Source organism: Homalodisca vitripennis, chromosome 4, assembly GCF_021130785.1.
Source record: "Homalodisca vitripennis isolate AUS2020 chromosome 4, UT_GWSS_2.1, whole genome shotgun sequence".
Classification (NCBI taxonomy): Eukaryota; Metazoa; Arthropoda; class Insecta; order Hemiptera; family Cicadellidae; genus Homalodisca; species Homalodisca vitripennis.
In genome coordinates this window covers 135250377-135271330 of record NC_060210.1, presented here as the reverse complement: position 1 = coordinate 135271330, position 20954 = coordinate 135250377, and positions in this window count along the sequence as shown.

Below are 20954 nucleotides of genomic sequence, written 5' to 3'. Positions count from 1 at the left end.
TCAGTATGAATAAAAAGTCCTTCAACTTCGTCTAATTCTAATCAGTGATCTACATTGTCTAGTTATTTCTCTAAAAACCTCTTAAACATCTTGTGTGACACAAAAAACATCTGAAATATTTCTGGAACAAAAATCAGAATAGAATGTAGAACAAAATCTGAGCGAATTTTATTGCGTAGTCAAAATATCCCATGAGTAGCCTACATTTCTTATAAATAAGTTAATATGGCATGCATTCAGTGCAAAGTAATTTTTTGACGAACCTCTGTGCTATTTTTATTTGATTTTCATAGTTTTTAATGTATAAATTATAAAGCCATTTTGATGGACACTTCATCTTATTGTTATTTTTCAATCGCATTTCATTGGCTTATGAAAATAATGATCTAATTTATGTGCGTATTTAGGTGGTTTAATTGACTGAGCGGTGGCTTTATGACTTTTCATTAAAGGAATATAAATGTACAATCGTAAAATCCTATGATTTTATTTGATTATACTAAATTAAATACAGTAACTTCACATAATTTATGATATCTGATATCTTTGAAATGAGAAGGTGTAATGTACATTTAAAGTACAATATACGATTCATGATATAAGACCCACTACAAATCGTTGTTACGAGTATATATATACTCGTAAGTAAAGCCGATTTACGGATGTAGTACGGGCCGGGCCGGGGTCGTTCGTCGCCGTCTCTCGCTTTGTCCCAGACCCTGTACTCTGCCAGGTACCCGCGCTATCGCTGCACGCTGCACACACCTGCCTTCAAGGTCGCCCTTGCCTGTACTAGAGCCTCCCTAGTCCCTTCCCGCCATCGTGAGGCTACCTACCGAATCTCACCACGTGTCGGGTGAACATCTCAGGCTTAAAACACACTTTTGTATCCTTATCGAATTTGAAACAGCGTGACAACACCGCGTCTCTATTACAACGTCACGTGGATGTTGAACGAAAAACCACCAAAAGAGGAAAGAGACCTTAAAATTTCATCATTTTTACTAAAGAAAAGTTCCTCCTCTTGAGCGTCACCTTGAAATTTCATCAGTGTCACCCCATGAGTGTCCAACCTTAAAATTGCACCAAGGTGCCCTAGAAGCAAGTAATTTATCATGAGCGTCATCTTGGCGTTAAATCTAAGTGTGGCAAGAGTCAGTTTTTCTCCTAAAAGTCAACCTGACAGTGTTGGATTGATTAAATATGAAATCGTTGCAGTTTGCAGTGTAGTGGAACACAAATGCACTATTGAAACTGTTAACACAAACATGTTCATAGTTAATCAATATAAAATGTTGACTGAAAACATTGTTTATTTTATTGGTATTAATGTACTTCAAAACAAACACAGACTGTACATGATCAATATGTAAAACGTAGTCGTATGAGTTCTTGTGACTATTTAGTTACATTAATTATGTCTAGATTCACTTTAGTTCACAGAAGGCAGCACCTGAGTGTACATCTGAGGTCTGTACAATCGACACCAGAGTGTACTACGTGACCGGCATCTACAGGTGATACGTTCACTGATCCTCTTCTCTAGCTGTCTGGTGTACCGCGGGTGTGCACTTCTGTACATTCACATTTACTTTGTTCCACAAAGGTAATTGATACAACAGTTAAATTTAGACTTTCGTACGAAAGATCAAGTCTACAGATGAAATCTTTCTTGATATACCTTGCCAAATAATACATTCACAGTTTTTTTCATGAAAATTGGTTATATTTCGGTGTTTCAATACTAAAGGTCTAAATACCAAGTTACATAACATGATGTATGTATTCGGATGCTTAGGCCACACGTATTAATGTATTACGTGTTAAATCTCTTATGCGTGTATTGAGCTTGTATACACATGTATTTATTCTGATATTATCGCGTTGCCATCATGATTACCCAATGTAAAAATATTCGCTAACGTCCAGCCAAGTACCATAGAGTGATATGTGCCATCACCAAACTCACAATGGTCATAGAAATGAAGCTTAAAGTCTATAGGTCACTTTGTTTCCGAGATGTGCCAACAGACATACAGAAATGCAATATTTCCAGTCCCTCGAGTGATAGGCTTTTCTAACGCTCAGACAACTAAGTATTACCATTACTTAGTATTAATAGTATTACGATCAATACTACTAAATTAATTTGTAACTCATCCACGCTTTAAAATTTTAGATTTACTAGGGTACTGTATTAAAAAAAATATTTGTGGGTTAGAGTTAAGTAGACATTTTTGATCGTTAAAGGATGGCACTTTTCATACTACACAAATTTTGTAGTGAAATAACTGAAATAGTAACAGTTAACCTTGAATAATTGAGTCGGAAAGACGTAGAATCCAAAAAGACTTTAATGCTAGGGCTGACAGGAGTAGTTTCCAAGTTGAGCCTTTGGTATTGGGAATTTAATTTATATGATAATACTTAAATCATCGTTGACAAGTCTAGTATAAACTGTAGTATTTTATGTATATTCAATTTCTACCAAATCCATGTGGATTTTGAACATCCAGGTACCAGGACAACGACGAGGATTCGTTAGAGTCGTACATCACTAAGAAATGTGTCTCAAGTATTCACGAAGAAGTTGTTGGAATGGTGACATAACCAGTGATGTGAAGCAATGCGTCTTATATGCAAGACTTGGTGGTTGTAGAAAAGAGGCGAGGGGAGGAACCAGGGGATGCTTGAGGAGGGCAAACCGGTCCCGCTAACGGACTTGCCCCCTCGCCCTTGGCTAGGGCAACGTCTTGGCTTGGGTCCACATCATTATGTCTATCAAGTGTGTCTGTGTTACTTGATACGTAGCGCCGAAATTAAATTTAATACACTAGCTGCACATTTAAAAAATATTCTTCATACTGACGCGTGTTTATAAAGATTGTTCATTAAATTTTCTGTATGTTTATAATTCAAAACAAATCTTTTAAAACCCAACATGATACCTCCGATCACAGCTTTCATCTCAAAAGCAGCAACTTATGACCGATCCCTGTATCTCACTGTAATACTAACATAAAACTACAAGTTTTAGTAAAAATGAGTAAACAAATTCAAATCACTCGCTGTGCTCAAATATACTGACTGGTATTATATGTAACCCATAGTGATATTATTTTTTATATATGTTCAATTTGACTTGACTAATTGGCATACTGAAGTGCTGAAATCTTTTCCGGCAGTGTTCGAAATGGTCTCTACAGTTTGTAATCCATGGCTCTTGGAAGACAGGAAATTGTTAATTCATAATAACAGTGGTTGGGACCATCGCAGCGGTTGGGAAGTTCTTATAAAAACAGTTATTTTATAAAGGTAACGAGAGTTTATAAAAATAAAAATGCACACTTAATATCGGTAAAGCTCAGGTGTTTCCTAACAATAGTTTTATTTTGAAATATTAAATTGGGTTGGAACAATGATTATTCAGTTAGTATATGTATAAATTATTTTAATAAAATAATCCTTTATATAATAATTTTCGAACTGTTTTTCCTGTTTTCATTTGTTTTGTTTCACATTCCTTGTTCTTCTCAATGTGTTACATTTAAAAAATCAGATTTTTTAACCCATAACTGATCATACTCGTGTATTATAAATACAATAAAAGAATTACACCCAAACTACATACTGTGCAGGAATTAATCCAGATTTGATTTAGTTTTTTTTCCAAAATTCATGGTTGCATAAATTAAATGAGGTGATATAAAACAGAGTTCTTCATTTAACATATTTTAGACAGCGACAATGTGGGGTAGAGGAAGAGCGAGGATGTTAGATTCCTAAATAGTATTTTTAAGTTCCCACCAAGCAAGTACATATAACCGCCTAACAAAGCAAATAAGTAAATTTCATAACGTTAACAGACTTTGCAATTTAACAAATTATTTTAAAACATCAATAAGGATAAAACAATAAAGGTCGTTTATGATAAATTGAGAATATTGCACTTCTGTGACAATACACTGTTTCATCAAAACAATGCCCACAATAGATAATGTGTAGGGTTTTTCTTAAACTTTGATATAAATCGATATTTCTTAAATAAAGGTTCGATATAACAATATATTTTACATCAATTTTGCTTTTGGGAGAGTATATTTGGGACGAATTCTAAACGTCCAAAATAAGTCTTCTACTATGTCTGATTGTGAATTATCTTCACGTGATCGACACTTTTATGGGCTTAGTATAGGATAAGCCTTTTCCCCGTAGCATATGGTGAATGATTTTGTTGGGGTAACCTACTTTTGCACTTTTCGCTCCATTAACACTTATTTACTAAATAATACCGAAAGCAAATATTGGGTACTTGAACTCAAAAGACACTACGGTAGAAGAGACATCAATAGGCAATAAAATAAGGGTGATAGTATCAATAATACCGACCCTTTTCAACTTTTCCCAATACCAAACGCGGGAAGATGGATCCCATGACCCTGCAGTTAGTTCTCGGCAATGAATACTGCACTTAATTTATTGTTCTCGTCAATCTGTTGAGAGATCAGCTATATTCTGGGAGAATCTTAAGGGGAAAGACATCATTTTCCTGAACAGTCGATAATGTAAGTCCCAAACTCACGATAACGATTTTACTGATCACACTAATGTTTTTGTGAGACAGTCCACTGTCAGTTGACAGTGTTACTGGCTTGTCACCTCGATAATAAACCACCTTCGCAACTTACAAACCACTCAACACAGACACTTCGCTTACCGCTTTGTGTGAATATCTTTGACCGACACCTCAGTGGGTATGTCCAGTCATAGACACAGCATAAATATGGACTTTTCTATTGTGGCCAAGATCCGGACATTGATAGTGTTACTGGCTTAAAAATGCAAGGTAATAATTTTAACAAAGAGACAAGCCAACTGTTAGACTCCATTATCATCTTCAAAAGGTAGACGGTCTTTTGATACGAGAAAATAACTAGTTTACTGAAGTACCTATGTAATTCCACGCCGTAAACGATTAGTTTTAGTATCAAAACAATGTTAGTATAATTGATCGTAAATGTCGGTCTTAGATGCGAGGGAATTAACTGATATCCCAGACGCTAAAGGTAATGTCTTGTCTTTGGACTATTATGCGTGAAAGGAATTAATGCTTTATGCCCATGTTTCCCTTGAAAAATGTGGCGGTGCTGAATACTACTATTTCTTCATTTTGCATTGTAAATTCTGTCTGTAAGTGAATTTCATTTCATGAATTAGGCATACACTTCAGATTTACCCAAAGGCTAATTTACTACACATATTAACTGTGTACAGTATAATGATAGGATAATCCGGTCTCGCAAATTCCATGTTCCTTTATATTAGCATTATATTCATGAGATCCCCCCAAGAACGCATGAGCAAGAGGCACAAACGGAATAATGAGATGCGGCTGTCAGTGAATCAAGACGTGTGTTGTCACATCCTGCATTCTTTTATAAAGTGTTTCACTGGAACAGGTCTAGGAATTATTGACAATGCTGAGGCGTCAGTTACTGCCAGTTACTGGAATTCGTGTGGAAGTGTTTGAACTACACTTTCTCAGGACTTAAAAAATTCAGGATGGCCACATTTATCAGCTAATAAAACGAAAAGAGTTTCTTTCGAACCAGCAACTTATTATGGGTAGGAAATCATCAGAGATTCGCTCTCAAAACTTAACGTACATGCTCTTTGGATTTCATTGTGCCAGTATATCTTGAGTGCCAAGGTAGGACCTTTATACCAACCCAGAAAACTTATTTCAAAGGATTAAAGTTTGTTCGGAAATTATTTCTGGAAGAGGCATATAAATTGCGTTACTAAATAGAGCATATTGTATTATTTTATATTAGAAAGAACTATTAGTTTTTATCTATGGATTTAGTCTTTCCTACCCCCTAACGTAGAATAGCCCAACTGTGACTATTTCATAAAGTAATCATTCTTCATGCAAGGAAAATTTGCGTTGATATTCGAATGAAACAGCCTGGTAAGCGGATATGGATCGAAGACTCGGATAAATCGATATTTCGATTACAGCAATTTGTGCCTAAACGATGAGTTAGGTGTTGGTGATGGGTTATGAATATTAACGCGGCACTCACGCTCCAGAGTATTCAACTTGTAAAACAATGTGGGCCTACTAGGTTGGCCGCATGGCGCGGTGGTGGAGTGCCGAGCCACGGTGGGAACAGACAACCGCTCGGCTCGGACCCGCTCCGCTCACCTTGAGATCGCCAGAAGGTCATTAACGCAGGCCACAGAGAACAGCGCGCGGCAAGCAACCTGGGGGAACTACTGAACTGCGATCATTGATCTTCTACTGAACCGTTCTTTCTGAGAACGGATCCTTGAAAACCAGTGGGCATAACAAACGTTCTGTAAGTTGATACTTTTAAAAATCGAGTCAATATAAAAACTCTGTTAAGTTAATAGTCGTAAAAGTTTATTAAAAAAATTAAATAAAATTAATACCAAAATATAATAAACCAATGATTTCTTTGTCACACTACTGGTAATAGTTATTTATTGCGACGTCTTGAATATTGATTCAAGATAAAAAGAATTACCGTTTACACCTCACAATATTGATAGTCCACATTTCCAAAATTAATTAAAATAACAACAAACTTTAAGAACAAAGCTTCAGTGAACTTATCAATATCGTATACAATATAGAAAGTCCACAGTTATAAAATTAATTAAAACAGTGAAGAACTTTAAGAGACTAAATTGCAGTGAATTTATTAATATCGTACAATAAAGAGAGCCCCCAATTAATTAATAGCAACGAACTTAAAAGAATCAAAGCTGTACAGCCTTTATACAACATTGTACAATCGTAAAAGTAATTAAAATAGCAAGAAACTATGAACACAATCTGGTACATTTGTACTCAAATACCCACATTTCCGACAATAAATTATATGTCACAAAAACTAAAACACGATGTGTCGCTTCAATGTGTCTGCTATCTGCTTCAAGTGTCAAGCCCTAAAACAAAAATAAGGATACGCATACAATAAAGCTAACAAATCAAGAAATATAGATTTGTACAGTTTCAATACGCAAGATTTTTAATAATACACAACTAATTAATAAAATGTCTGCACTGGAATCACACAACTAATGGTACCAAACATGTCAAGTCGGACGAGGATTTACTGAGGGTTTACCCATATTCTTAGAAATTTTTTTCAGTTTTGGAATCATTTTAAAATCAATAAAACCTAAACAATTCCATGTATATTTCCAAACAGTAGAATTGTTTCAATAATGTTTAAATTACTGAGGGTGATAAAATCGATGGACGGAACTAATCTTGTTCGGAGCAGGTTCTGAGACTCGCTCCAAAAATGAACGACTCTTATAAGGACGTTACGAGGGGAGAGGCATTTAGATCCTGCACCTGTCTCTGAACTGAACACAATACCGTGCAGCACTATCCTTGGCCAATAGTTTTTGTCCTGTTGCCAATTCGGACAGGCAGCGACTACTATTGTCTGGTAGCCTACGCCTCGCCTCAGGGACCGGGCGCGCTTAACGCTCGAAATAACTTTTTTATTATTTCCTCCTAAAATGCGCAGGAATAATGAAGAATTCCATTTTAGGTACATCATTATAGGTGTAATAATTAGCATTTAGTTACAAAAATCCATCAAACCCAAAGCCACAGGTTGTGAAAGTAAATTTTATTTAATAGGCTACACGTAAGCAAAAGCAAAAATAACAAAATCAAAAGAAAGATAGCATTTTTATTGGCAAATGTTAATAAAAATTGTGTCAGTGAGTGCATTGTCTGATAGTGATGTTTCATTTTCAATTTGAATATGTTTCATCATAAAGTTGCCTAACATTTAGTACATAAGTAATCAGATTTCTATTACTCAATTTTCGTGTCTCACCTTTTTGCCGAAACATCCCTAAACCACGTGTTAGTTAAATGCAGTGTAGGTTATAATAAAATCCCTGTCTTCCAGTGTTTTAAACATGACGTCAAAATATAACAAAGCAAAAGTCCGCACGTGGTCTTAAAACGCAACTGTAGCTTACACGGAAATTCAACACTCTTTCCTCAGTGTTGCCAGGAGTAGGGAAAAGTATCAGGGCAAATTACCGCATACACACGATTTATCCGGACATTTACTACCGTTCAGTGATATAAAAAAAAACAGTAACTCTCATTTAAATTCCAGTTGATCCTGTTTCCTTTCAATCTTTCCATCGTCAAAAAAATTTTTAAACAAAGAAATAAACCCCAATCAAGGCAAAACCACTCCCTCCTCGATTCTGAGCTCTGTTTCTTCTCTCATTCTCCACGTCCTCTGCACATGAGCATTTCCATGGCACGGTGTAAATTCGGTTTGGGTGAGACCCCCTTGTATTTTGCGGTGATTTCTCCTTTATAGGTTTAAGATATTCACTCTTGAGAAAAGATATTTTAAAATGTACACAGTATTAGGTTCGCTTGCAGCACTATTTGTGGTATTGATGTAGTAGTCCCGCTGTACCGGAGACTAGATAGATGGTGCGTGGGACATGGGACCATGCCGCATCCGATTTCATGCTCCTTTCGTTCGAGGTCTTGGTCACCAACGGCTCTTGATGGTTCATTCTGAGCTATAGTTTTCAAACAATTTATTCATTTTTACCACCTTTCCAGTTGAAGTTATTTTACTAATAATTTAATCTTTTTATTTTTGTGATTTATGAAATGCTATAATGGTTGGCTGTTATAAATTGTTTTAAAAGGGCTCGTATTGCCATAGTGATCATCCAGTACAACTTTTCTTTCCGTTGCAAATTCAGTTAAATACAAGAAAAGAGCGGATGGGGTGCTTAATTCACGTGCATACATTGGATTCAGTTTCCATTCCATTCTTCTAACTCATAACGTAAACTTTGTTTGTATCCTATTGTTTTTATCTTCTGTACAAAATGTCACCATTAATAATAAGACTAGTAATAATAGGCTAGTTTTGATATCGTGAAAATAAGTTCAATCTTAACAGTACACTACATATGCATAAAAGTATATTTTTAATTACTTTCCGTTATTAGTTGCTGCGTATTCTACGATGAGAGAGGATACACTGACTGATCACAGTTGCTGCGTATTCTATGAGAGAGGACACACTGACTGATCACAGTTGCTGCGTATTCTATGAGAGAGGATACACTGACTGATCACAGTTGCTGCGTATTCCACTGAGAGAGGGTACACTGACTAATCACAGTTGCTGCGTATTCCACTGACAGAGGGTACACTGACTGATCACGGTTGCAGCGTATTCCACCATTGGAGAGGATACACTGACCGATCACAGTTGCTGTGTATTCTACTATGAGAGAGAATACACTGACTGATCACAGTTGCTGCGTATTCTACTATAAAAGAGGATACACTGACTGATCACAGTTGCTGCGTATTCTATTATGAGAGAGGGTACACTGACTGATCGCATTTACAGCGTAGCACTATGAGAGAGGATACATTGACTGTATCATTACACCTCAACCTGTACACTATTACTTGCGTAGCCTTCATGGGTTGATTGTTTTACTACCTATTTTGCATTGCTCTTAATTGGCGTAACAACTTTTCTCTCTAAGAGATCTAACACAAGATTTTCGGCAACAACTTCGAACGGGCTCTGCTTATTAAGGCTATGTGTTTTCTCATCAGTCATCCAACTAGATTGTCAGAACTTGTGTGTATTTTAACAATTAGGAATATTTGTACAAAACTTGTACTGTATAGTAATAGTCAGGTGTATTCTTTCGCATGGACAGGGAGCTACGATACTATTCATACCGCTCAGCCTTTTGTGGGAAGAATGGCTGTTTAACGTACCTTCAGCGATCGTATATAATCGTCATCTAATTGTAACAGTATTTTATTTGTCTTCATCCAATATTATTATAACACTGTTTAAGTTAGTAAATCATCTAATGTCATTATTTAAAGAAACATATATTGAGCCAATAAATATTCTAATAACATTAGCACAGTAGTACTATTAATAATATATAATTGCAGCATCATATAAATCATTACAGTAATTTTATAAAAAATAAGGACCTAGTATCCATTGACAGTTAGCACAATCAGTCAATAAGTTAAAACGATTCTGGAGCTGCCATAACAAGTTTGTATTATGCAGCAAGCAAGATTGTAGTGAATATTGATATTGTTAAAAGTTTTAAGAGCTGGAAAGGTAGACATTTTTTCCTCATTTCTGACCCTCCTTATCGCGGTTATGCATGTACTATGATGATGTTTTGAATATTCGTTAGAGTAGAATAAACAATAAGGAGATACTTTAAATTAATTCTGAAATTGCAATTACTACATTTTCCTCTTGTACGAATAACTAACTATTTAAAAATAATATCTAAAACTGTGTATAAGAAAACATAGTATACTGTTGCTACATAAGAGTAAAACTGCTAGAAAATAAATGTTTGAGATTATACATTTTTGCAGTTTACTGTGTATTTAAAAAATGCGATCTTTGGATTAAACTGTTAAAAATGAATTGCTTATACAGTGTCAAGAAATAAGACATTTTTGGAGGTGGTTATCTCTAAATTAGTAGGAATAGTACATAAGTGAACAGTAACAATTCAATATGTCATGCAAAATTGCCTGTAAGTTTTTTTTTATATTTATAATCCAGGTTATACATATAAATTACGAACCGTGTCTTCGTTCATTATCTTTCTGAGACTAAACTTTGTACAGGCTTACCCAACAAATGTATGTATACTAACTAGGTACCCAACACCGGCGAACTGTGTAGATTCTTTGATAGCTTGCAAAACAATTAAACAACCTTATGTGAAATAAACGAATTGTGAGATACTTAGACAGAAGACAGTCGTGTTTCCATCCTTTTGTGAAACTAATAACAATAAAAATTACGTTTTTATAATGTTTTGAATTCGTTTGAAACATTATTATATTTTTGCCGTTCTTATTTTATCTTTCTTTCACTAAGGTGTCTGAGCTACAAGGTTTATTTTACTACTTACTATGAGGTAAAATCTTATTTAGGCACCCATAAAGTGTCAATTTATGAAGGGAAATAAATATTTTTCTATACTTCGGTAACGTTTTATCCATTTCATACATAGGTTTTGGCTTGGACACTCCAGAAACTCACTGTACACTAAAGAGATTTCGGTTATTTTGGTTTCTTTTCCATTCAGAGCTTTTTCCTTTTCAAACTGAACTCTGTATGAAAAGAACACCTTTTCCTCCTTTCCTTCCAGGAAGTTACTGTCATTGACAATAAGTACCCTGCGCCTTGCCCACGAGGGGTTTGCTTTTGTCAAGAATCCTTTCATGGTCCTTACACAATGCTCTGGCAGCCTTTACCTACCTAACTGTCACTACTTTGACTCACTTCTCAGAACATACATAGTAATTTGTTTCTAGTGTATAAAGAATGTCATATAAATAATTAAACATTTTCACAGTGTTTTCCTTATGAAATTAAAAATTATGATTGTTCAAAACTAGCTCCATGTCCATAAATTGGCAAAGGAAGTGCGATTTCTGTGTGAATTATGTATTAGATCTAGGCAGCACAGATAAAGATAGTAAACATGGAGACAGCACAGATAAAGGTAGTAAACATGGAGGCAGCACAGATAAAGATAGTAAACATGGAGGCAGCACAGATAAAGATAGTGAACATCAAGGCAGCACAGATAAGGTATTGAACATGGAGACAGCACAAATAAAGATAGTGAAGTGGATCTACGCTGCTTTTATTTGTATTCAATGTAAGAGATGTTCTAGTTTTTATTTCCTTGACAAACAAACGTATAAAATCATTAAAGACATACCTGAGCTATGTTATCCATTAAAAAGACCAAGATTTGCACAAATGCATCGAATAAAATCGTAATTGAAGGTGGTCACAACTTTTAATGCTGTTTCTATTGTTAATAAAGCATCATATTAGGTACAGTAAAATCCTTCTTTTTATTATAATCAATATACGAGTCGGCGAATATAACAAGTTTTCATGAATGGCTGTGCTTCTTCTGTACACAAGATAATGTAGAGAGATCTTTAGAGAGAATCAAATGGTACTCTCCATAAAAATATTTTCTAAATGCTGTACTCCTGGATAAAATTAATACAAATCCCACTCTGAAAGTTTGTCAATGTTACTTCAAAACTTGATCACTTGGTTTCCCAAACACTAAATATGTACATAGTTTATCAACATAGATGTAATATGTTAAAAACTGGTTGCTCGAGTTCGAACAGCAAGTGCACTACTATTGTAGCCATTGCAGGAAAAATATAGAAAATGGAACTTGGGTTTTGTATATCATTTGTTAAAGCAGACCTTCTCTTCGGATCTTGAAGCAAACGAAATTCATAGAATTAACTGAACTTAACCTGATAATTCTGCAGTTCTGAAGGTATGGAAGTTGCGGGAATAGTTCTCAATATAAGAATCCAATATCATGAGGCTGTAATGCAAAATATTTAAGTTAAAAAGTATTTCAATCATTAGCAATAATATAACATTGAATTTATGGAGAATTTGATGAAATTAAAATTGTTAATTTGAGGTTACACTGCTAAATAAACTATACGAAAGTCAATTCAATCGTAGTTTTTCCTTAAGTAAACTATATGTTCTTACGTACGTGTACCCATAATAATAATTGACTCGTGCCAACTAGGTTGAGTAATGAAATTGAATAGTACTGTCTGTCATAAAAAAGAATCAGGCTATTTATATTTTCCTGAAGGATGTCACAAAGGCTTCGCTTAAGACATTTTGACACGTAAGTTGTTGTTCTCCCTACTAATTTCCCCAAGATATAAGCTTACCTCCAACCATTATCAGAAAATCGCGCCAGTTGTTGGCTCTCCAGCCGAGACGAGCCGAGCAAAGCCGTCAGTCGAGTCTGTGTGATTGGTTTATGTGCTAGTCTAGTCGGTCTATACCCTAGGACATCGACACTGTCTAGCTTGACCTTGGCTGTCTGGTCTCTCGCCGTCCATCTGTTTCTTTGTGATTGGTCCGCGGAGATGTCCATGTTGGGGCTCATGAGAGTACTGGGGTTGCACGCTTCTGGTACTCTACTAGAACCTGCAAGCTTCCATACAAACATCTCTTTAGGACGTACTCTATTCTCTAAAACAACCGTTCCCAAATTTTGTAACACCTAGTGTCGATGCTCCTGAGATTTTCAAATTCCTCTGCTGTCCAGATACTTGACAATCGGTAATCAGCATATGGCGAAAACCACACACTGAAGCCCTGATAAAACTAAACAGGAAATGGATTCTTAACAATCACCACAGAGACTGTTGCCCTAGGAAGGAAGAGAAACCGTTTGGTTTAATAAAAGTTCTGAAAAATTTCCTACAAGGGAATTTTTACAATACGTCATTTACCTTGCCGTTTGAGATGTTACGTCATTATACATGTATGACATACATAAAAATGTATCTTCTGACTTTAACTGCTCCTTCAAAGTTGTTTAAATTACCATTTAAAACACTCGCACATAACTTTGTACTATAGGGCTTAAATGATGGCAAAACAAAAGTAGTATACTACACATAATTAGCTGTGGTGGAAAGGGTTGGTTCAATATAAATGTTGAGATTAGCTCCAGTTTACCTTCCTCTTAGTGCATTGTCCTGAATCTGACGTTGCCTTAGATTTGACTCCTGGAATCTGGAGTCGTGTTCGTCTAAAGAGATTTTTTTTAATCCGGCGACGATTTTGTTGTAGTCTAGGTGTATCGGATGTCGAAACTACTTAAAGAGTTCATTTTGAGCTTCTTCGGCGCCGACTTGTTTATCTCTTCAGACGAACACGACTCCAAATTCTAGGAGTCAATGCTGTGTCAGACTTCAGACGCTGCATTAAGAGGGAGGAAGGTAAAATGTAGCTAAACACAAAGAAAGTAGTAGTATCAACTGACGTGTCCATGTTAGTTTCAAATAACTCTCACAGTATTCTTGTGCTTGCAGAATTATACTTATAGTTTTAACTCGTATTTTGCATTCAAACCCAAAACCAACTGAAGAAGTTATTTTTAGCCGAATGCAATGTATGTAGATGATTTTTATAATGTCGGTTAAATTCTCAAATCAGAGTTAAAACGTTTTGCTCCGTAAATAGTCAATATCTCAACGCTTTACACAAAAATTTGTTACAAAAATGTTTTAATGTGCATTATCAATCAATAAATAATCATTGAATAGCATTGTTTATTAGGAGATTGTGAAAAGGAGTTTTCTTCTAATCCCAACTACTTAGAATTAAATTGACGTTTTACCTGACACAGGCACACTCGTGAGACTGCCGTCTGTCACACTGTTCGCTTTTACGTGCATAGAATGTAGAGGCACACATACATACGGAATGTGTCACTTTCCGGCTCTACACCAAACATTAGGAACAACCAAAATTATTTTGGATGTGCTGAAATTGCTTGCTTAAATATTCCAAAAGGCTGAATACGTTTTTGGAAACCACACATGGACTAAACTTTTATTGGCATTTATTATAGTTATTTCGGTAAATAATCCTTACTAACAATGTCATACATTAAAAAGGCTATTTTCAAAACACAAATTAGATGTATGGTTGTTATGTTTTATTTTCAAATTGACTCAGGAATGATCTACATATTCAAAACTGACTCCAAATCTATCCTTCACGCATTGATTTTTGTGACTTATCTGTACATTAGAAGCTATAAATAACGCTGTGTGTATCTGTACATAACCATAGTTTGTACTTGTCAAAACAAATATCAACATGATCAACAATGCAAAACAATGATCATAGATAGCATCCACCTGTCCTAGTAGCGATGTAGGAACCACACCGACACCGGCACCAGGTCTCCAGATGTGACTTGTAGCGCTACCTGGCGGTTAAAGTCGAAACCAAGTACACAAGTGTCGTTATAAGCAGAACATCAACTATTTTCCGGATACGAAACGCAATCTTCAGACGTTTAACGAACTCTAACGCCATTGAATCATTTGGCGGTAAAATATATAAATTTATGGTTCCAAACCTGAAAAAATTAAAGTTTTTTACTCAAGAAATTTCAAATTTCCTGTACAACTGATACAGCTATCAAATTGAGCTATATTTTGTTTACTTTATTTATTTATTCACCTACAACGTATAACTTATACAGTATATTTATTTATTTCTATGTGTATGTTTGTTGTACAGAGCCTTCAGGCTTAACAACTCTTCAGGGTTTTTCATACTCTGTACACAGTTTGCTGATACTCTACAAGCATTGTTCCACTACATACATTTTTGTTATAAGATTTTTAAATCTAAAACAATGTTTTTCAATTAAAGTTTTTAAAATTTGGTTTTTAAGTGTTGTTATTTTTACCATACAATATCCTTTAAAATATTATCCTCATAATAATCACAAATAATCTAATAGCTAGTTATTTACATACTAATACTGATATTGTGGTAAATGACTTTACTGTATATGATTTATAAAAAAAACAAATAATGGAGATGTTTTATCTGATCACCATCTATTTTGAATAATATCCGTGGAAATCATCCTTAATTTCACATTCCTTTTTCTGTTCTTTACAATTAAAACTATATTAATTATAACAAGATGAGGCTTTTACATTGTATGTATGTGTTTAATCCTCTCAATTTTAAACTAAAAAGTTATTTGTTTTTTCAATAAAACATTTTTGTTACACATATTCTGCACAAAACGTAGCTGTGGTTGGAAGGGTTGATTCAATGCGAATATTGAGTTTAGCTCCATTTCACGTTCCGTTTAGTACAGAATCTGAAATCTTTACCGGTTGCTCTGGTGCTTTAAGGTTGTGTCTAGAACATTATAGTTCACTAAATTGTGGATCTGATGAGGTATGAAAATACCTTTTCATCTAGATTACACTGAATAGCTGCTGGATAACCACACATCTCCTTTGTGGCCTAGGTGTCTCTTATGTCAAACAATATACAGAGTTGGTTTTCCTAACACCTTTGTCACCGACAATGTGGACTCCAGATTGCAGGAGTCAGATGTGTCAGGTAATAATGTCATTTCAGATGTTACACTAAGTGGAGGGTGAAATGGAACTAAACTCAATATCTACAGATGTGATCTGGTAGGACATGTAACTAATTTAGCAACCATAATCATCAAATTGTAAAATAATCTAGAGTAATATTTTATTTTAAAATCACCAGAGTCATGTCTCTGAATCACCTGGGATGTGTGTTGAGTATTGACCTAATGTCATAGGTGTTCAGGTCTGAGCTCTGCTCACATGATTTCCCATCCCCTACACGAACTTCCTCACAAAACAGGTATATAAGATCTGCACCAATCATTAGAATGTGCAACTGTGCCAATGTTCAGTTACTATTATTTTCATTTTAATACTCTTAAGTTGAAACCACTTACCTCACCCGTATTGATCTGGTGGGGTCTTAGTTCCGTCCGGATAAACGTATCTGGATGGTGCAGTTGCCATTTATTTATTCTGTTCCAAGCACTGAACATTGAATGTTCTCAGATTGTGTCAAGGATTTTTGAAACAAATCTTTTAAGCATAAATCAATAGGTGATTGTGTGCCCTGCTTAGAGTAAACACTAGCAGGATTTGTAACTCTGAAATGAGATTATAAAAATAGGTTAGAATGATATAATAATCCCATCCACTATTGGTTTATATTGCAATATGGTATGTAATTAGTATGCATTCAGATTACCAGTGTTATACCGTTTATAGTATATCAAGTCCATTTAATTCAATCACATCTATGTTCTAGAATCAAGGGTGTAAGTTTGGATGAAGCTGAAGGAACAGCTTCTTTGGGGACAGGTTTTTTGTAAATAAGAGCAGGATTAAGGATCCAACTTAACTTGTGTATAACCTCACAAATGGATGATATTTTTTACACTATCAATGAGTGAAGTCTGGTTGTGAATGAGCTGCATGGTAAACTATTCGAATAAGGGCTCACCATGGCCAGACGCCAAAGGCAAATTTAAAAGTACACTCTGTAATCTTGTTTGCACATCAGCAGGAAATAGTGCTCAATTGTAGAACTCATCATCAACATCTCAATATCCACATGAGTACCATTTACTAGGAAAAAGAGCTAAATTTAAGAACCATCAAATCAAAAAATCCTTGAATGGAAATTAGAGGTGAAATACTTTGGTATTGTGATTGACAATTCATGTGGAACAGATTGAGGAAGTCACCAAGAAAGCGATTCATCTCTGATGATTTGTTGGAGGATTGCAGAGAGGACATGTAGATGGAGCTCTGGATGTGTACCATGATAGTGATGAGATCTAGCATCACATGGGGGCCATTGACTACAATAGCAAAATAAAATACAACAACAAGAGGACACTGAGGAAATGTGTAGACGAGCATGTGTACTAGTATAGCCACTACAAGAGTTATGTGATCGTTCTAGACCTCTCACACTTACCAGTAATAGTGGAAAGAGCTTTTAAGGGAGCAGAGAGAATAGCACAATCTGTTTTAACACAAAAAAATATGGTCAGTGGAACACAAAGTTACTAGACATCTCCTAAACCGAGTAGTGGTGGTAAAACTAGGAAGTGTAATTTTCAAAACATGCAATACAGCAACTAGAGGGGATAAGCAGCAAAACTTTAATATAGAGACGCGTCAATGAATGATGAGGGAACTGAAGCATAAATGTTTGGTATGAATACCTTTACGAAGCATATTGTCTAGTAGTATACAAACGGGTCAATGAAATGAAGGAACTGGAGCATGTATCTTTGGATAGAACACTCTTAAAAACCATATTAGCTAGTAGTATACAGACAGGTCAATGAATGATGAGGGAACTGAAGCATAAATGTTTGGTATGAATACCTTTACGAAGCATATTGTCTAGTAGTATACAAACGGGTCAATGAAATGAAGGAACTGGAGCATGTATCTTTGGATAGAACACTCTTAAAAACCATATTAGCTAGTAGTATACAGACAGGTCAATGAATGATGAGGGAACTGAAGCATAAATGTTTGGTATGAATACCTTTACGAAGCATATTGTCTAGTAGTCTCCAAACGGGTCAATGAAATGAAGGAACTGGAGCATGTATCTTTGGATAGAACATTCTTAAAAACCATATTAGCTAGTAGTATACAGACAGGTCAATGAATGATGAGGGAACTGGAGCATGTGTCTGTGAGCCACGTACCTAGCATTCTGAATCGTTGAGATATCTGAATCAAACGATTTCAGGCAGATGTGTCAGCTATAGAAAAATGCAAACATGTTAACCTCTTAAGAAAACATAAAAAAATGTACAATTGCGTTTGCTCACAGTTAAGTAGCAAACAGAGCACTGAATTCTCCAATTATCAGTGCTGAGTGGAACTGTAAACAACTTCCCAATGACACGGGACTAAATAGAACTAAACTTCTCCCTCTGGATGCCAGGATCTATAGGGCATGAAGAAGCTGAGCCAACTAGCTGAATAAAAAACTTCTACACATCTAATAGGACTTGAACCAGGATTCAGTATGAATACCACTTTTTTTAAATAGTGCAACCTATTTTTGGTTGGAATAACTTATTTTTATTTTAAAATAAAATGTTTGTCAATGGTGAATGTGGCAGACGCTTTACGGTGCAGTGGCTGAGTGTGTCTGTTTGATCTCACTCAGTATAGGCTACGTCAGTGAAGGTGGATACATTTCTGAAGACATGGAAAATAGTCAACACTTTTTGATAATTCTACATGGAGAGGTAGGAATTAAAAGCGGAATTTGGAGTCATGAGTTAATCACGTCCAAAAACCGTTAAGGTAAGTGTATGAAATGTTTACAGAATGTATATAAAAGAAAACAGAGGAAAATAGAATGGAATAAAATATTTATAAAAAAAATCATTTATTTAAAAAAAGATTATAAAATAATATGCTATTAGCTCTGTTTTTTTTTGGGGGGGGGGTTTCTTAGGTCAAGAAGCTTATAAATTGCACTTAGTCCTGTAAGAACCTTAGCACTGCTTCCGGAGTGACAGGATATTCAGAATGGGTAAGGTTGGGGGTAGGGGCCGCCTCCTATTGAGATCCATGAGGAAGAATTAGGGCACTAATCTCAAAGTCATGTCCCCCCGAAGGCCAGCTCTGAACCAGCCTCTCCAGTCAAACATCCTTGTTGAGCCTAACAAGAACCTCTGATACTTAAGGAACGAACCCTACTAACTCCAACACTCATCTCCTGCAGTAGACTAGACCTATCAAATTACCCTTGCACTCCAGAATCTCAACATTTGCAGTTATTGCTCATGGACATCCATTAGGTTGCCCAGATTTAAGTAACACATCGGTTTTAACTGTGCCCTGTGGTAGGTTCAACTGGAAGGTATGAACTAGCCAGAAGTGATCCCTACTGGGTCATGCTATTAGCTTAAATGATATTTATTTAAATTTATCTTTGTAATTTTTTTATGGGAGATATCAAGCTTATTTCTCTCTAATTTATAAGTTGCTTAACATATAACAGAATTCTAGGTATAAAAAAAACCTGTATATATGTATCTCTGCTGGTAAAAAGTATTATCTTAGACTTAAGGTAGTGCAATTGTTTTTTGTCTTTTCCTAAATTCGGCCACTTTGTAAGGTGATGAAATTGCTGTTTAATTGGGTAATTTAAAAATGTTTTAAACAATTTTCAGTCACAGCCCTTTAAGTTCCTTGAAGTCAGAAAAAATAGCGAAAAATGTGACTCCAAAGAAAATATTTTGATTTATTTTGTAATGAGTTAAAATATAAATGGATTAAAATTCTTTTTTAGTATATATGTGTAATGTAATTTATGGGAATGGCATGTTTTTTTAATGATTTATAACTTAAGCAAGGACATAGCCAGCAAGGGGGTCCAAGAGATCTGGATCCCCCAAATTTCAATTACTTTTTTAGCAAACGATTATTATTATTTAAATAATTCAATGCTACTGACAAGTACTGCTGAGAGAGCCTTCTCAACATAGAAACAGGGAAAGCAACTTTGTAAGGAACAAAATTGAGGACGAGCAATTGACTTCACTTGCCTTGTTTTCTGTCCACTATAGAAAAAATATCAGTAATCTTGACCCCTCCAAAATTTTACCCTGGCTATGTTCTTGAACTTAAGGAAATTACATGTTTTTGTTTCACCCTCCCCCTCACAAACTCCCTCTATGGTAATGCTCCTGAACATAGGGGTTAGGATAGGTATAAAGTTTCTTCAATTTAAATCAATGCTACATATTTGTCTTGTATCTTGTTTGTTGAATTCCTTTGAACTATAAGCTCAGCTTTCTATGAGTTATCAGAATAATTTTGACATAGTTTAAGGGATTATCAATCCTCTTGCTCATTAACCTTGTTCTCATACTCTTGTTCTTAAAACAAAATAAAAATAAATTTATTTACATAGGCCAAACTAATTATTTATATAATTATACTTTAGACATAATCTTTTAAAACTCTGGCTACCGAGCAGCAAAGTGTCTAATGGATTTTTTCATAAAAATCCAGTACAAATATTTGATTCATTCTGTAACATATTATGATGCTTTGGTCTACCTTATTTCTACTAGGTAGTAGTAGTGTCTATCCCTGAGATATATAAGTACACAGTTCCATCCTTGATTATATACCATTAATCTAGGATTATCCCTTGTATCCGTCTTGAATCGGATTCTATTAAACCTTCTGTCCTGTCATGTGCTACACAGGCTAAGGGCTCAAATCTTCTCATTGACTTTGTCTCTAAGCCTCTGACTATGGAGTTGTTTTTTAATCCTGGATGTATGCACATAATTTTCACTACAGGACATATATTTTCTGTGCTTTAGTCCCATATATCAAAATATATTTTTATATCTTGGTTCCCAGAATCTTTTTTTTTCTTGACTTCTACAGTAGCCCT